This window comes from Protopterus annectens, chromosome 12.part0, assembly GCF_019279795.1.
Source record: "Protopterus annectens isolate FY-2018-M chromosome 12.part0, PAN1.0, whole genome shotgun sequence".
NCBI lineage: Eukaryota > Metazoa > Chordata > Ceratodontiformes > Protopteridae > Protopterus > Protopterus annectens.
Window position 1 is genome coordinate 360050155 of NC_056746.1, and position 19074 is coordinate 360069228.

The 19074-nt window shown below is 36.4% G+C and overlaps 1 pseudogene; it reads left to right on the forward strand.

Moving 5' to 3' along the window:
* Window positions 1–672: 672 nt before the first annotated feature.
* LOC122816165 lies at window positions 673–15466 on the forward strand (annotated as a pseudogene).
* The last annotated feature ends 3608 nt before the right edge of the window (window positions 15467–19074 follow it).

A 19074-nucleotide genomic window follows, 5' to 3' on the forward strand; every position in this document is an offset into this window, starting at 1 on the left:
TTTGACATTATGCTGATTGTGAATGTGTGACCTACAGTATGTGAACATATTTCAAAAAGATATGGAAGTGCTGCAGACATTTGCGACCTCAGCAGTTCTCCCAAAGCAATGCCAAGCTGTCTGCGGAGGTGTGTTGATTGCCTTCAACCAGCCAAAATAAGAATATAGTAGTAAAATTCAAAATGGAGTCATGTGAATGTCAGGTTTAAAGCAATCTGAAGGTTAATTTGTCTGTCATACCCTAACAATTAATTCATATTATAAAGTCATAAAAATAATTGTTCATATTCCTGTTGACATTTATTTTCCTACACCTTAAAAACAATTCCACTTCACTGCATGACACGTATTGCTGTTAGTATATATGTATATATATATTTATATATATTTTTTTATTATTTTATAAATAAGCATTAATAATGACAGCTATTATCCATATATTTAAAATAATTTATGACATATGGAAAGGAAAAGTTCCTGTAACAATAATCAGTATGTGACAAAGCAGTTTTGCTTAAACTAAACCTGCTAATGTATCAATATCTGCTCTAATGAATACGCTAGCAAAAAAGGTTTGGTCAAGGTGATGTCACACCCATAGGGTGTGGTTTTAACCCTGCTTAGTACATCCTTCATCACACTTTCCACATTCTGGTTCTGGCTCTTCAAATGATGGCAGCACCTGTGAAGGCACAAGGCAATGCTCCTAGCTGGTCTGAGAAAGAGACCTTAATCATGCTCTACCTTTTGCATGATTCATACCCAGAGAAGATCCAGGCATTTAGATATTACAGTATGTGGAATAACATCGATGTCTATCATGAGTTGGGTGACCACTTAACCCGCTGTGGTCAGCAGTGCCATCACAGGTATGATGATTTGCAAAAGCATAGTGCTGACTAGGTAGCCGAGTGGGTTAACCAGGTTATGTCAATAAGTCTGGAGTTTATATCTATATCTATATCTATATTATAAGTATTTATATATATATATATATACATACATAAAATAAACAAAGGTGGTTAAAAATTACATGATTACATGTACTTGCTGACACAGATATCTGTACCTGAAAATATTCACTTTGCTAAGACAATGACCAGCGCAGAAGTTTTCAAATGTTTAAAGAGGATATATGGCATATTTATGTTTTCTGATAGCGGAAGAACAGATCTTCTGGTAAGTACAGCAAATGGCCAAAAGATCCTTTGTTTTACAGTACATAGTAGAAGTTATTGTATAACAACAATGGCAACAGGAACAATGATAAAGCAATGTTTTTACAAATGATTTCTGCAATACATCTGTAGACAATATTGTTACAGCTTTACAGCTGAAAGAAATGCAAATGCAGACTTAAGAGATCAAGAGAAATGTTTTATAATCTTGATTTTTTTTAACCTGATTAACTGCAATAATGAGTGATTCTTTTTGGTTGCTGTATTCTCTGTATTAACTACATAATTTAAACACATACCCCTTCACACTGTCACAAGCCCTTGCCATTTCAATTCATCACAAGTATGCATAAGCCCTACCCTTACCATTCCTCCCATATCCCTACCCCCCACTGTATGAATAATCACTTCCCTTATCATTTATTTAATATCCCTACCCCCACTGTATGAATAATCACTTCCCTTATCATTTATTTAATATCCCTACCCCCATTGTATGCATAAGCACTACCCTTATCATTCATCCCATACCCCTTATCATTTATCTCATATCCCTACCCCCACTGTATGTATAAGCACTTCCCTTACCATTCGTCCCATATCCCTACCCCCACTGTATGCATAAGCATATCCCTTATCATTTATCTCATATCCCTACCCCCACTGTATGCATAAGCACTACCCTTATCATTCATCCCATATCCCTACCCCATTGTATGCATAAGTACTACCCTTACCATTCATCCCATATCCCTACCCCCATTGTATGCATAAGTACTACCCTTACCATTCATCCCATATCCCTACCCCCATTGTATGCATAAGTACTACCCTTACCATTCATCCCATATCCATACCCCCTTTGTATGCATAAGTACTACCCTTACCACTCATCGCATATCCCTACCTACATTGTAAGCATAAGTACTACCCTTACCATTCATCCCATATCCCTTCCCCCACTGTATGCATAAGTACTACCCTTACCACTCATCACATATCCCTACCTACATTGTAAGCATAAGTACTACCCTTACCATTCATCCCATATCCCTACCCCCATTGTATGCATAAGCACTACCCTTACCACTCATCACATATCCCTACCTACATTGTAAGCATAAGTACTACCCTTACCATTCATCCCATATCCCTACCCCATTATATGCATAAGCACTACCCTTACCACTCATCACATATCCCTACCTACATTGTAAGCATAAGTACTACCCTTACCATTCATCCCATATCCCTACCCCCATTGTATGCATAAGTACTACCCTTACCATTCATCCCATATCCCTACCCCCATTGTATGCATAAGCACTACCCTTACCATTCATCCCGTATCCCTTCCCCCACTGTATGCATAAGCACTACCCTTACCACTCATCGCATATCCCTACCTACATTGTAAGCATAAGTACTACCCTTACCATTCATCCCATATCCCTACCTACATTGTATGCATAAGTACTGCCCTTACCATTCATCCCATATCCCTACCCCCATTGTATGCATAAGCACTACCCTTACCACTCATCGCATATCCCTACCTACATTGTAAGCATAAGTACTACCCTTACCATTCATCCCATATCCCTACCCCCCACTGTATGCATAAGCACTACCCTTACCACTCATCCCATATCCCTACCTACATTGTATGCATAAGTACTGCCCTTACCATTCATCCCATATCCCTACCCCCATTGTATGCATAAGCACTACCCTTGCCACTCATCACATATCCCTACCTACATTGTATGCATAAGTACTACCCTTACCATTCATCCCATATCCCTACCTACATTGTATGCATAAGTACTGCCCTTACCATTCATCCCATATCCCTACCCCCATTGTATGCATAAGCACTACCCTTACCACTCATCACATATCCCTACCTACATTGTAAGCATAAGTACTACCCTTACCATTCATCCCGTATCCCTTCCCCCACTGTATGCATAAGCACTACCCTTACCACTCATCGCATATCCCTACCTACATTGTAAGCATAAGAACTACCCTTACCATTCATCCCATATCCCTACCCCATTATATGCATAAGCACTACCCTTACCACTCATCGCATATCCCTACCCCCATTGTATGCATAAGTACTACCCTTACCATTCATCCCATATCCCTACCTACATTGTAAGCATAAGTACTACCCTTACCATTCATCCCATATCCCTACCTACATTGTAAGCATAAGTACTACCCTTACCATTCATCCCGTATCCCTACCCCCACTGTATGCATAAGCACTACCCTTACCACTCATCGCATATCCCTACCTACATTGTAAGCATAAGTACTACCCTTACCATTCATCCCATATCCCTACCCCCACTGTATGCATAAGCACTTCCCAGACACAAATTTGCTTCAGTAAAGATTTTATAGCAGTATGTCAATACTGTGTTGTCAAACTACATTAAAACAACATTGTGTGGATTTATTGTGTTTTGTCTCACCCTCCCCCTTTTTTCTCTTTTTTACTTCATTTGCTTATGCATTTCTTTCTCCTCTTTTGTTTTGCTTCTCCCCATTTTTTTCCTTTTTATACAGGTTCAAATCCCTCAAGAGCAGACCAGACATATACCTCCCAGACTAGGGTAGATCACCCTCTGCCAGTCTGGTTGCATTGTTACATGGTCAAAGTGGAGAAGCCAGTGTTGCAGGTACTCTGTCACATGACAGCCTGGCTAGCCTCACAGAAAGGGAGCTTTGGAGTTTGGTTGAGGACGTACTGATAGAGATAGCAGACAGGAGAATTTGGCTAGTCAAAGACTCTTCAGTGTGTAGAAGACACACTCACCAAGTTTGTGCCAACCACTATGCCAACACAAGCCCATACCCCACCTCAACATTGGGGTCTTCCACTGCAACACTATCTGGCTGTGAATGTGTTTGAGGCTCTGTGGACTGGGATTCTAGCTGGCAGTTCCTCAGACCTTCATCCCTTACCATTTCTCCTTTGCCCTCTTCCCTATTTCCCACCCACATTGCCCTCTTATAAAAAAAATAGAAAAAATAGTGGGGTCTATCTGCAAATAAAAACATAGCTCCAATCCTATCCCTCCTCCTCCAGCACAAATCCTCTTGCTATTTACCTTGTGTGTTCATATCTTTGTCTCCCCTTTTTCAATCTGCCCCATTGTCCCCTTTAATTATTTAATGAAACCATCATGGTGTCCATAAAAGGATACCCTTATATAAAAAAAAAATATCAACCCCTTTTCTTTTTAAAAAAATCCCTTTAAGCTGCTGGGCAGTCCACAGCTTTTCTAAAATGGTTTGAGGGTGACTGTGCTCAGCTGCACTTACCCTCAATATGCCAAAGCATATAACACTTATGATTTTCTGAAATGATGGAACTTCATACAATTTATTCTTGTGCAAAAAGTGGGCATGTTTTTAAAAATTGTTTTGCTTTTCCATATTCATCATAAATAGATTTTGCATAACTGTGTAGTGCCACTGTTTGCATATGATTGTTACACATTTGCGAAGTCCCAGACTATAAATACCAGCCCTTATCCCACTTTCACTTATGACAAGATTACTTACCTGTCTGCATTTTTTATAAAGGTCATTAAATTCTAATTAGAACTCCTTTGTCCAGCCAGTAATAATGATTTCACTGATAGAATAGGTGGGAAATTGGCTACCTAAAAAACTTTAATCTCCAATTTACTTTTACCTCTTTGTTGTTTATTTATATCTTAGTAAAAAAAATATACTAATTGTTATATTTCAGTCTACAAGCATTTTTATTTGAAATCTTTAATTGTGATTTTTCAGGTGTGAACTTTTTTAATGCTCATTTTAAAATTAATGTGAATCCATATTCTCTTTTTTATTAACATGATATTAATGCATGTATGTTACTATTTAAATTAATGTCTTAATAGCCTATGCTTTTACTTATCAAATAATTAATTGCATCTACTGCATTATTGTATGCACATTAATATTATTGTTTTGTGGTGATTTTTCTTTATTATTTTTGCTAACTACAACTGTATTGTATAAGTTAACTTTGTGAACTCTAAATGCTATTACCTTACTCTACCTTGGAGATATTGTCCTCCAGCCTCCAGTAAAAATGAGTTTCAGGCCTAATCAGGTAAACAAAAGCAAAATATTGTCTTCGTTTCATCTATATATTGCTATTTGCTTTGTTTAATAAATAGCTTCTTCCTTCTTTTTCTTATCTTTTAAAATCTGCTAGTTTCAGTTTCAACAGTTTTATAAAGTGCTTTGTGATAAAAACATTGCAATGCAAGTTAACATGAGTCTTACTAGATAACATTTGAGCCCAAAAATATTACTAGGTGTGATCTGCAGAGGGATTTCCTGTTAGAATTTAAAGACTGCTTGTCATTATCTAATACTAGTCACAAGACAAACCGTGGAAAACGTACCAATGAACAAAATGAAAACACAGGGAGGTAGGTAGAGTTTGTTTTTTTCTGTTTCTTCCACAGAACATTTTGAATATAACGTGGCACAGAGTGTGGAGTGGCTGTAAGCCTGACCACTTATTTGTCTAACATTATAATATTAGGTATTTGAACCTACAGCAATGACATCACAAGTAACTAACCAGACTGCCAATGAGAGGAAGCTCATGAGCAGTAATGATGTCACAGATGTGCAGGCTAAAACAAGACATTTTTCATTTACACTGTTTAATGCTGACAAGCATTATGTCAGCAACTATATGGTGAGAAAAATGTACCTTATGCAAAACCTGCAAAAAATTCATGGTTGACTGGTTTTAAGATGAACATCGATTTTAAGCACTACCCTACCACAATTAACTGAAACAGGAAGAATAGAATGCATGTTTTGGTAGTGACTGCTGGTACTTTTATGATAAATTTTGTGGAGTTCAGTTAGGCAAACTGCAATAAAAATAACTAATAATCTTAAAAGTTTGCCAGCAAAAAGAACGAGATCTAAATATCAGCAAATGAGTATGATGATCAGAGACAAAACTATTGTGGTAAAATGGTTTCCAAAAGTCAGCATCATTCGCCGTTTGCCAGCATTGTTTTGAATAATGCTAATGAGTTGCACCTCCATAAATTGTATTTCAGTTTCCTTCTCTATCCCTAGACATCTGGGGACAAAACAAGACAAAGAAATGTAACTGCACTGTGTTTAGATGTGACCCCAAAATACAAACTCTGCAGAGAGGGCATTAGTTGCTTTAGACATCTTAAACCTTAAATTATTGTTATGATTATGATTCTTTTTAGGCTCCCCGTCTCCAGATCAGACAATAGTGAGTCAACCTGGTGTTAGCAAAATCTTCTGAAAGGAGGAATTCAGTGGCCGTTATCTCATTGTCAAGGTACCTGACCAGGAAGCAGTAATCCCTGTATGTCATAGACGTCTACAACTATCCTTTCCAATGTGCTGAGTATATGCCTCAAATCACAATGAAGACTTGAAAAAATTAGTGTAAGCCATATTTAAATTGTAATTAAATATAGCAACAAAATGGGGCAATATGGGTTAGTAAAAGAAATGTAAATGGTTTCTTTCTTTTTTTTCCCCTTTGTTTGTTTGTTTCTTTTCTTTTTTTTTTTTTTTTTCCCACGGTGTCTGCAAGCTTTCCCCAAACCCAGACCTACTTCATCCATGTAGAATATCTATGTGCTAATTCTGTCCAATTCTATACTCATGGTGCAAAGGTCACTGTCGCTCTTAGCAAAGCCATCAAAAATATTGGCAACATCTCAGCTTCTCAGACCTCATTGACCTGAATGCCCAAAACATTAGGGCTGATCTTAACTACATTAATATGAGCTGAAGTACTATGGATTTACTGCCACCAAGCATCATTTTGGTGTTTGGTTTTATCGTTTCACATTGTATAAGATTTGTATACATGTGTTATCCAGGTAAGCCCACTGGACACAAGTGCCCGTTTTCAGGAGCACTGGATGGTTAACTTGCACAGAATTACATAGTTGACAAATGAAAGCTGAAAGATTCAAACCTTGCACCCTTGGCAAGAGGAAGCACCTCCTTAACAACTCACAGGCACTGTCCTCTGCACTAATGTTACACAATTATTCACTTGTATATTAAAATGAACAACATTTTTGTGGATGTTTTAACTTGCTAGCCTCTGTTTCATATCCTTTCTCATGAACTTTGATGCCAGAGGCTTATAGTTGCTCTTCTTGACAACTTTACTCACAAAATTAGTGTTAATCCACTTCAGAAGTGAAGCAGTGACTCTCTGAGGCTACAAAAGCTTGTTTCTGACATTGCAACTGTGGCAAACCACAAAGAAACAGACATGAGCATGGCCTACCTAGTCAAATCTATACCTCCTATAGAAACAACAATGTCATTACAGAAAACACACTGGAACAAATAAAGTAGTAGATGGCTTGAAAATGACAGCAGAAATTAATCTAGCAAGTGTAAACTGGAATTTGGACAATTTATTAAGGCATGTGCACTACCCTACAAGTCAGCAAACTAACATCATTTTTAATATATAATCTTTAGCATAATTTTAATATCTTACCTGCAGTAAAATATCACTAATTCTGTTAAAGTATAAACAAAGAAAGATTCTCCAAGGTTCAGAAGTTATTTATTTATTTTGTTTGTTTGTTTGTTTTTGGTTTATTCTAACAATAAACTTCCTTTTGTTGTACAGATATGGTCATACACCAGGCCTGACTCCTTTGTTAATACATGTTTCCTTAGTTCATCTCCCATTGTTTCTTGGTTGTCCTGCCTGCTGCTCATCACCAAAACAACTTTACCTACCAGGGAGATTGCTTGGGACAAATTTCTGACAGCTATTGACACTATGTCTACCTCAAGCTAAACTGACTTATCCTTATTAGAACTAGCGTTATCACTTCACATTCCCCTTTTTCCAGCCTAACAGCCCCCAGCCTCTACCTTCCAATTTCCTGCTATTCCTTTCCATCTCTTCCATGTTGTTTTTTCTAAGATAGTCCCTAATCTATTATACATAATTATGTCTTATTAAATATACAGTTTACACTACGCTCAGTCCTCTACTTAAAATGCATCCTTCTCTAGAGTATTTACAACTCCTGTAAATAATATTTGTGCATTTTTATACATTATTTCCAATGCAATGCATGTAATATTTGAATTCGCTTTTTCAACATATTTCAACCTCTTATTCTGTTGTTGTATGGTGTTCAATACCCGGGCTAAACCTGAATCGGGTCCATTTCGGATCAGCATTCTACCCTGGTTAACAGATTCAAATAAATAAATACATTTCAACAGCGAAGAACTGAGAAATCAAGCATGTAGTTCATAATTAAAGAACAGCTTAATGCTACTAAATGTGATAAACACTGGCTATCAAATCTCATCTGAAATGAGGGTGAGAATGTGTTATTTTGACAGCTTATAATGAAAAACACTTCAAAATTGTTCATAAAATCTCCACTTTGAAACCATTTGTAATAAAGAAGCTAAACTTAATCACCATTTGTGTATTAATCACTAATAATATGATGCTGTAATGAACCTTTATAGTGATGTACAATTGTATACTTACACACACACACACACACACACACACACTATTCCACTTTTGTACTTCTAAATAAATATTCGACTGAAACTCTATGGCAGAGAACATTGCTGGTTGATTATATGAAACAAATGTGTCCTTTTATTAAAAAAAATGGAATAAGACCAGACGCCTACCTTTTCATAAACCAATATATTATTTATTTTTATTTATTTATTTTGTTTCCATGCTGTTTCACTCTGCATGTACATCAATTCTGTAAATGCCTGTGCTGCTCAAGTAAGTGGCATTCAACCCAGTGGGCAGTACCCACTAGAAAAGATTTAAAAAAACACTCTCACACTGTAATCAGTACCCAGAATATTTCAGTTTAATTACTATTATTACTTCATACATAATGGAGGAACAGGAATTTCATCATTTTCAGCAAATGTAATGTTTTTCAAGCAAGAAAACCTTAAGTGAGTATGATTTCTAACTATTTACAGTTGAGCAAAAAGTGTAGAATATCAGACATGTCAAAAAGTTTGTATTACTGTTTGTTTAAATGCTTAGGGCGCTTCGCCTCTCTCTTATAGGTACTATATTGTTTTTGTTTGATATGATATCTAAAAAATGTTCATATTTTGCAATTATCATGGTTTTCAGTTTGTATAACTACAGACATTCAACATTCCATTACTTGATGTTTTTCCTTATTTCCCTGCTGTGAGAATCTTTTAGCATCATAATTCTGTAAACTCCTGTGTTGTTCAAATAAGAAGCCTTAACCTAATGCATCAGACCTACTCAGAAACAATGTTGGACAGACTCTTTGCGGTGATGACACTGTCTAACTCAGGTTCAACTGCTAAAAATACTGCTGCATTATGAATGTTTAAAAGCCGCATGTTTACGGTTTTATTGCTTGTAAAATATTGCATTTAGTGAACATGAAGAAATTCTAAGAGAGTTATTTTATGAATAATTTTAAACTACAGGGCAAATTCCTACTCAGAAAGTTGCAGTTGCACCATTGCAGTACAAGAATGCAACTCCTGTGTGACCAGTTATAGAAAGGAAACCTCTAAACTGTGTGCAGGTCCATGTGTATGTATGTATATAGTGACACGTGTGTGTTGGCATGTATAGGACTGGAGATTCATAGCGTTATTACAGGATATTGGTGAGCACAAAATTAAAGGTTAAGCAAACTGCATCTGAAATGAGTTTTCACTGGTAGAGTCATTGTTCTGCTTGACTTAAGAACTGATATTTCACACTCCTGTGATGGACAAGCTCTGGAAAAAGGTTATACCCAACATTCATTTAGGAGTTCTATTAAAGAGTCAGTACAAAACATTTGCTCCCCAGACCTCACAGTTATGGACCCATTCATTGCTCAGTATCATGCATTCCTTAAGTTGTCCGATATATACCCCCACAAATGCATCCTTACCAGCTCTGGTACACCATTAATGGCCTTTCTTCTGCATCATTATTACAATGCAACATCAGACCGTGCATATAGCAGCATTATTCTCTGACATGAAGAGTCTGAAGTCAGCTATTTATATGCACCAGAAAGGCTAACAACAGTACACAAAACTTTATGTCATCAGGCTGATTTACATGCAAACTGAAAGTCAAAGGCATGCTATAAACTAATAAACAGCACATTGAATCTACTACATGTTTTAGTTATTCTCTCATTTGTCAATCTCTCTGCCTTTCTTTTGTAAGGGGATTTGCAACCGGAAGTAGTTGAAAGTATTTATTTATTCTCATTTTACATAATAATTAATATAACAGGCACATGTAAACAGTTCTGTTTTGCATAAGTGTGTAGCTAAAGCCTGCCATCTTTAGAGTAAGTAAAAATTCAATAAAGAAAGGATGAATGATTTTTAGTATTCCTGGACAAGAGTTCTGCATTTAAAATTAGTCCATTCCAACTTTTGACATGATATCAGCAGGAAATAAAGAGTCTTGAAAGAATGAAGATAGCTGACCACATCCCTGGGCTAAACAATCAAACTGACCAATGGACATGGATTGCTGCCAGTTGCTCCTATTTGTTATTTTGAATTTCATTTGTTTTCTAAAGCATTGTGTAAAACACACAAAAGTTGAATTTACTGCATGATACCATCTGTGCTCAAAGGTATCACTAGGGTGATATGTTGGTATGTAGAGGTATTTAGAGTGAAGACTTGAAAACTGGCAAGCATTATCTACTGTCATCGAAAAAATAAATAGTTGAAAGATCCCCTATAAACAAAACAAAGGCACCATGCAAAAGAAATTAAGAACTACATAGTTGTAAATTCCTTTTAATGTTTTTTTAACATTCAGTATAATATTTTGAGTATGTTAATATGGTACCTGGGTGGCTCTTGACATGTTTAGCACTGTGTCATTAGAACTGTTAACATACAGCAATGACATCATAAGTAACTAACCAAACTGCCAATGAGGAGAAGCCCATAAGCAGCAATAATGTAACATTATCTGTGGCCAGTGTGAATTCTAATGTGTATAGGGATCGGGTGCAGGCTAGGCAAAGACATTTCTTGTTTAGACTGTTTCATGCTGGACATCTGTTAATATCACATGAACAATTGTCCGATCAACTACAGGGCAATAAAAATGGACTTGGCAAACAGGAAGAATATATATATATATATATATATATATATATATATATATATATATATATACACACACACACACACACACACACACACACACACACACACACACATATCTATATATATATATAGAGAGAGAGGAAGTAAGTATTAGAGCTTTAATGCCAATTTTCATAGTTTTTCATTAAACAGACTGAATGCAAATAAATAATCTTTAAAATATTGTCAGTAAAAAACAATGTCTGAATATTAGCTAGTTAATGCCATGGTCCGAGAACAAAATATGTTATGATAAAATATGTTTAAAATGAGCATTGTTTGCTTTTCCCAGCCCTGCTCTAGATAATGTTGATAATTTGTACCTCTGTGAATTCCGTTCCATTTTTATTTTATCTCCAGTTTGATGTGGAGCTAAAGCTATATACACAGAATTAAATGTACTGTGTTAGAATGTAAGCAAAACATGCACACAACTGCCCAGAGGGAATATGTTTTGTTTTGTTTTTTACCTGATGTGACTTGTTATGGTTACAACTCACTGCAGAGACATTCAGACTCCACTACATAGAAGGCTGAGCCCACCTGCTTTTAAGTAAAGAGCAGGCTAGCAAGTACGGTAGATGCACGGATAAACCAAACGTGATAAAAAGAGAACTAATCCAGCACCCTGAGCATGAGTAGCAGTAAAAAACTTTTATTATGAACCAAACCGGTTTCAGCAACTAGCTTTCTTTAGTGGCTTATTAGAAAACTCACAATAAGTCATATTTATAGGAAATGCTAACTGAGTGACCTGACATCACTTCCTGTATACCAACAATATAACCACAAAAAAATTATTAATATTGTAAATAGACAGTGGATAAATGCCAAAGTTGAAACATACAATGGATTTAGACAAATAATGTAATTTAGTTACGGTCATCCATGAACCAATAATGTGGAATGACATGTATACGCCAATAAATATAATGACCTACATGCAAATGACCAAAAGATATTTCTGACCTAATACAGTTATTAATATAATGTAATAGTGATTAGTAACACTATATAATTCATTGCAGTTTGTCATTAAGACCTGGTGGAAACAAACCACCTAGTTTGACTATCCATTTGGTTTCCTTGTTATCCAATAATTTGTGCCATCCTGTTTTATACATTCTGTTACCAACAATTCTGTCAATGCAAATAAAGGAAAATTGGGCCGTTTTGTGTGTGATAGAATGTTTGTATACTGCATTAGTAGGCCTGGCATTTCTGATATCCCCTAAGTGTTCAGAAATGTGAATACGAAACTGTCTAGACGTTTGTCTAATATAGAAGGCCCTGCATGTCCATGTAGCTAAATAGATCACCCAATCCGTACTGCAATTGGCAAAATGTTGGATATCATAAATCTTGCCTGTGTTTTTACTAGTGAATTCTTTGGTGGTAAAAAGAAATTTGCAAAAGGCACAGTGACCACAAGGGTGACAACCTGTTAATTTGTCCCCCAAAAATAGTAGTCTGAATCATAGATACTTCCTGCACAGTAGTTTTTTTGTAGTATGAAAAGTGTGATCCTAAGGTTTTACCTTTCCTATAAGAGAATAGACATCTGTTATCTAACCATTTTGCTAGGTGTTTGTTATTAGTTAATATGTTCCAGTGATAACTGATTATGTCTTGTAATTGGTAAGTGTTTCTACCAAAGGTGGTTACTAACTTAGGTGTCTGGTCTGATGATTGGGCAGTTTTCGGTTTATGACATAACAAGGAATCCCTGGACAAGTTGGCAGTAATGCCAACTGCCGAATGAATGTCCGAAGTGTGATAACCCCGCTGTGTGAATCTGTTGGAAAGATCATCCTGGCAACATCTGAGGTCGGAGTTCGATGAACAAATTCTCTTAATCCTAATAAACTGGGATTTGGGAATATTTTTAATGATATGTTTCGGATGTAAGCTGGAGGCATGTAATAAGCTGTTATATTGTGGATATTTCCTGTATACAGTGGTGCGTAAAGTATTATCCACTTCTCGAGAGAGGTGTACATCCAAAAAATCAATTTGTTGTGTGTCATAATTGGCTGTGAATCTAACACCCCATTTGTTGCTATTCAAATATTCAACAAATTCTTGGAGATAATCAATTCCTCCTTTCCAGACCAGCCAGCAATCGTCAAGATAACGTCTCCAGATATCCATATCTGGCAGGTACAGGTTGTGCGATTCATTGTATATAATGTGGTCTTCCACAAAACCCATAAAGAGATCTGCATAAATAGGTGCGAAAGACGCACCCACCTGCTGTTAGCAACACCTTTGGTCAGAAAAAAAACTCATTGGGTTTAATGCTACTGGTAAGGTGGTAGACAGGAGGCAGGTTGTCCCACTATGTCATAAAATTCTACAGCTATTGTTTAGAAACTAGTGACCATATGCCCCAAATGTTGACTGACAATGAGAAGTTAGATATGCTATATGCACTTTGAAAAAAAAAATTACAAATAAAACAATGTGTGACAGCATAAGAACCACTAATGATTTTTTCTTTCTTACTTTTTCTTTTTCTTTCATTTTTCTTTCCTTTTTTTTTGTCTTTCTTTCTTTTCTCTCTATTTCTTAATCTCTCCCAGAATGTTTGCAAGTTTTCCACAGGCCCGGACCTACTTTACCCACGTAGACATCAGTGCCTACTCTCCCCTAGCTCCGTGCTCATGGTGCTAAAATCATTGCTTCTCTTGGGCAAAGCTATCAAGAATGTCGATAACATGTCAGCTGCTCTGTCCGACCTCAGCGACCTGCATGCCCAGAGCATCAGGGTTGATCCTAGCAACTTTAAGGTAAGCTAAAACTACATGAATCTACTACAACCGAAAACAATCTTTTGTTGTTATTTTTCAAAGCACACTGTGTGACTCAGTAGATGGTTTCAGTTTCTTTTCTATTATTTTATATATTTATTCCCTTTGTTAGGACAAGTACACACGTCTTGTGAAAGAAGTTAACTGTAGTTTTATATCCTATTTCCTTTGTCTTCTTGACAGCCTCATCGTGGGTCTTGATGGCAGCGCCTTGTATTTGTTGTACCTGGCAGCTCTGTGTTACTGTACAGCTATCATGTTAGGGCTACTGTTCTGACTTTAAGAACCTACATCAGCTTAGGCCTCATATTAAAACTGTGGCAGACCTTTTCAGATACACCTCCTTCGTTCAATGAATTTAAAAATGTTATGAATATAGTGTGCCATATGGAAATAAACACAATTAGGTCAAGAACAACTAGAAAAACATCTTATTACATTGTATGGGATAATTTACAAAATTTGTTAAAAAAAATCCTAATTTCAATAGCATGGTATTTTAGTTTAATTAATTGATCTGATTGTAGTGGATGTCTTTGTAAATACTTTAGTTGTTTTGTTGAATGTTATAATCATATCTATTTTTAATTACTTGTATAAAATTGTTATGATATTTCTCTTGTATGTTAAAACAATAAACCTGTTTTAAAAAAAAAAAACTGTGGCAGACCTGAAAGATACAGGCATGAGTGTGAGTTACCACTTATAAGCTGTGCCTGCTATGGAAATAGCAGTGTTCACCATATCATACTTAAGCTACAGTTATAGAAAGCACTGATAATACATGGACAATATGAGAGGCAGCTTGATAAATGACATAGAAATTAAATTATTGAGTTTAAACTCACATTTGAAGAGTTTATCAAGGCATGTGCAGAAACCTACAAGTCATTGAACTAATATGAGTTTATAAGATCTGTGGCATAATTCTCATTTCTTATCCACAGTAATAAAGTAATTCTTTTGCATGGATTGCATGTTAAACAACTGTGAAACAGAATCAGATTTTCCAAGACTCAGAAGTAATTTTGTTTAGGAATACACTTTGTTTTGTTGTAAAGATGTTTGCATTTCAGCCCTGTCTGACCATTTTTAAACACTTTTTTTTTTTCTTAGTACATCTCCCATTGTCTCTTGGTTCTCCTGGCTGCTCACCTCCAAGGCGACTTCACCTCCCAAGTACAGATTGCATGCGACAAATTTTTGGAAGCTGTTTCTACTGTGTTGACCGAGAAGTACAGATAAATCAAGCACCAAATGAAGAAAGAGTAAAAAAAAAATCATAGAATGTAACTTATACATATAAAATGCAGTGTGCACTCTTTTCAAGACCCACCTGAAATGAAACTGAGAATGTATCATTTTAATTGTTATAAGGAACAGCATCTCAAACTGTACATGATTCTCTGCTGTGAAACTATTCTTAATAAAAAAGCTAGCCACAGGATGTGTCTTGACCGTTTTTTATGATATTGTTATGAACTAATTCAATGACACATACTTCTGCATTCAGATATGCAAATACAAAATACGTATACATATGTGTATACACACACACACACACACACACACACACACACACACACACACACACACACACACACACACACACACACACAAAAACACACACACACACACACACACACACACACACACACACACAGACACAGATACACACACACACATACACATGTGCGCGTGCACACACAGACACACATACGTACACACGTACACACAGATACACACAGATACACACACACACGTACACACAGATACACACACACACACACACACACACACACACACACACACACACACACACATACACACATACACACACGTACACACACACACACATACAGATACACACAGATATACACACACACACGTACACACAGATACGCACACATACACACACACGCATACACACACACACACACACACATACACACACACTGTTGTATTTATGAACAGATGTTCTAGTGTAATCTCTCAGAAAATAACATATTTGATTATAAGGTTATTTGAATCGAATGTGTCTTTTTATTAACGCAGAGTGGTAAGACCAGACATGTCTTTTACAACAAACCAGTATTTGATTTCCTTCATCTCATTTGCATGATGTGTAATTCTGTAGGTATCTTGAATTCTGTCAACTCCTGCCCTGCTCTCATAAGTGGCCTTCTTCCCAGTGGGCCATACCTACTTGTAGGGAACTTTTAAAAAAAAAACTCTCTCTATATTCTGTACACAGTACATTTCAGTTTAACTACCACTATTGTTTTATACAGTATGGAGGAATAAGAATTTCATCATTTTCAGTGAATGTGATATTTTGCAAGACATACAATTTTGAATGTGGCCAACTTTGTTTTGGTAGCTATGTAAGTCCACTTACAAATTATGTTATCTGCATTTTTTCTCGGATACCCTCGGAGTACTGTCAGGTTACAGGCATACTCAGTGCTGTACAACAGACAAATAGAAATGGACGGACTCAAACCCTGCAATACAAGTAGAAGCTCTATCCTTTACTTTTCAGCACTAATAACCAGATCAATTCCCCAAGCATACACAAAGCTGTACTAGGCATGTATCCCCTGTACACACTCAGATAATAACATAATTTCTAAGAGTCTTCACAAATGTGTTTAAATACTGATTGTGTTTTTCAGGGATACTGGGGCTATGATTCCCCTTACCCTAGCACTTGTTTGGCATGGCATTAGAAAAAGGACTGGAGTTTCCAATTAGCACTTTTATGTTTAATTTACATAACTGTATACATTATAAATAATAACAAAGAGGATTTTTTTATAAATAATTTAAAACTATAGGTTTAAGTCCTATTCAGAATTTTTCAGCTATGCAAAGACAATCAGTGTATGAAAGCAGCTCCTGTATGACCATTTTACATGAAGGAAACGTCAAATATGTGCCGATATGGCTGTATATATGTATATAATGCCATATATGCATCAGCATGTACAAGAAAGTTCTAATATGCATACAATTTTCTAGGATTTTGGCAAGCACAATGAAGTGGGGCAAAACTCATCTGGAATGTATTTTTTGGTGGCACAGTCATTGTTATATTGTTTGACTCAAGGGCAGGCATTCTGTCATCTTGTGATGTGCTCTTTCTGGCAACTGATAATGCTTGGCATTAATTTAGGCTACATCTTAATTAACCAGTGAAAAGATCTGATACCCAAACCTCCCACTTAGGGGCTCCTTCAGTGCTTAGTATCTTGCAGTCCTTGGCTTGTCAGACATACGCATAGCACAACTGCTCCTGTGATGTAGTTCAGTCATGGCACTGGTAGCTTTAGGGTAGCAACACTACCCCCCACCTCACACACAAATACATCCTTCCTAACCACTGCACCTCATGAATCGTTTTTCGTTTGCATCATTACTGCAGCCCTTGTAGTATTCTGCTGTCTGAGAGGGATACTCAGAACTCACTTATTTTTTTCACAAAGAAAAGACCAAGAATAATTTTACCATGCTGGATTACAAGCCAAATGAACACCAAGAGCATACTACAAGTCACGAATAAACAACATAATTCAAAATCTCATCATACTACAAGTCACGAAGATAAAACATCATTCAAAATCTCATACATGTTTTAGCTTTTATTCCCTCATCTTTCTCCCTATTTTGCAGAGATCTGTAACTATGTGTTGAAATGTAGTTTTTTTATTGTTTTGCATAATATATATTGACATCTTAAAGGTAAACTCTGCCCTCTCCTACAGTTTAACTCAATCTTTAGGTTTCCTTTCTCCCTATAATATGGTTCCTGCATTGTGTTGGCACTAGAAACCTACCTGTACTTTTAAAACGTTTATTTCCTTGCATTCGAGTCAAAGGAAGGAAAAGTCCATCAACATTTGTTTAAGGCTAACTTTTCACATACTTTGCCGAGGAATTCATCTCTGCCTGCATAGCATATCATAGACACAGTTAAATCTGTATTTACCCTGTCAGTACTGCTGTCAGTCTTAGATGGGCAATTAACCCTGCTAGTGTGAGGAACACAGCAGCTAATATAAAAAAGACTGCTGTAGAACTGTTTCCACTGTTTTATTACAGAGAGGAGGAAAACTTAAAATTCCTCTTTCATAGCAAAGCAAAGCAATTAGATCAGTCAAGGATTTAAAGGCAATTGTCAACTCTTCTGACAAATTTACAAATTTACATAAGCAGCAACACAGTATTGAAATGCTAAGCTTTAAATGTTGGTTATTAATAATAGTTTATATGTTGAGATAACTTAAATGTAGTACCAAAGATTTTGGTGACATTTAGAGAAAAGTCAGAAAATATTTCTCTTGTACAGTAGCAATGCATTTATCATTTTCAAGCCCCCACACACACACACGCACACACACACGCACAGACCAGAACTGCAGAGAGACAGGTGGCAACCCTATCAACTAGGTGCACAGAGACTCTTCATAAAAAGGTCTTTTATGCTTTTTTGTGACATCCTTCCAGATAGGGTTGCATACCTGGTACATGCAGATCCCTGGAAAGAGATTCCTGCTGACTTTGAGTCAGTCCTTACATTGTTAGAGTGCATGAGCATTTTGTAGTCCACAAAGGAAATGTGACCATTGATGGCAACCATAATATACAGCTAAATTTACTTTAACATTCCTTTACTATATGCCCTTACATTAAAACATTAGGAAAAGAAACCAGAAGTACTTAACTGTGTTTAAAGTTACACACACACACATACCCACATATAGTATTCTACATGCTACATACTTTTTATACACACACACACACAGACACACACACACACACACACGCACACACACACACACACACACACACAC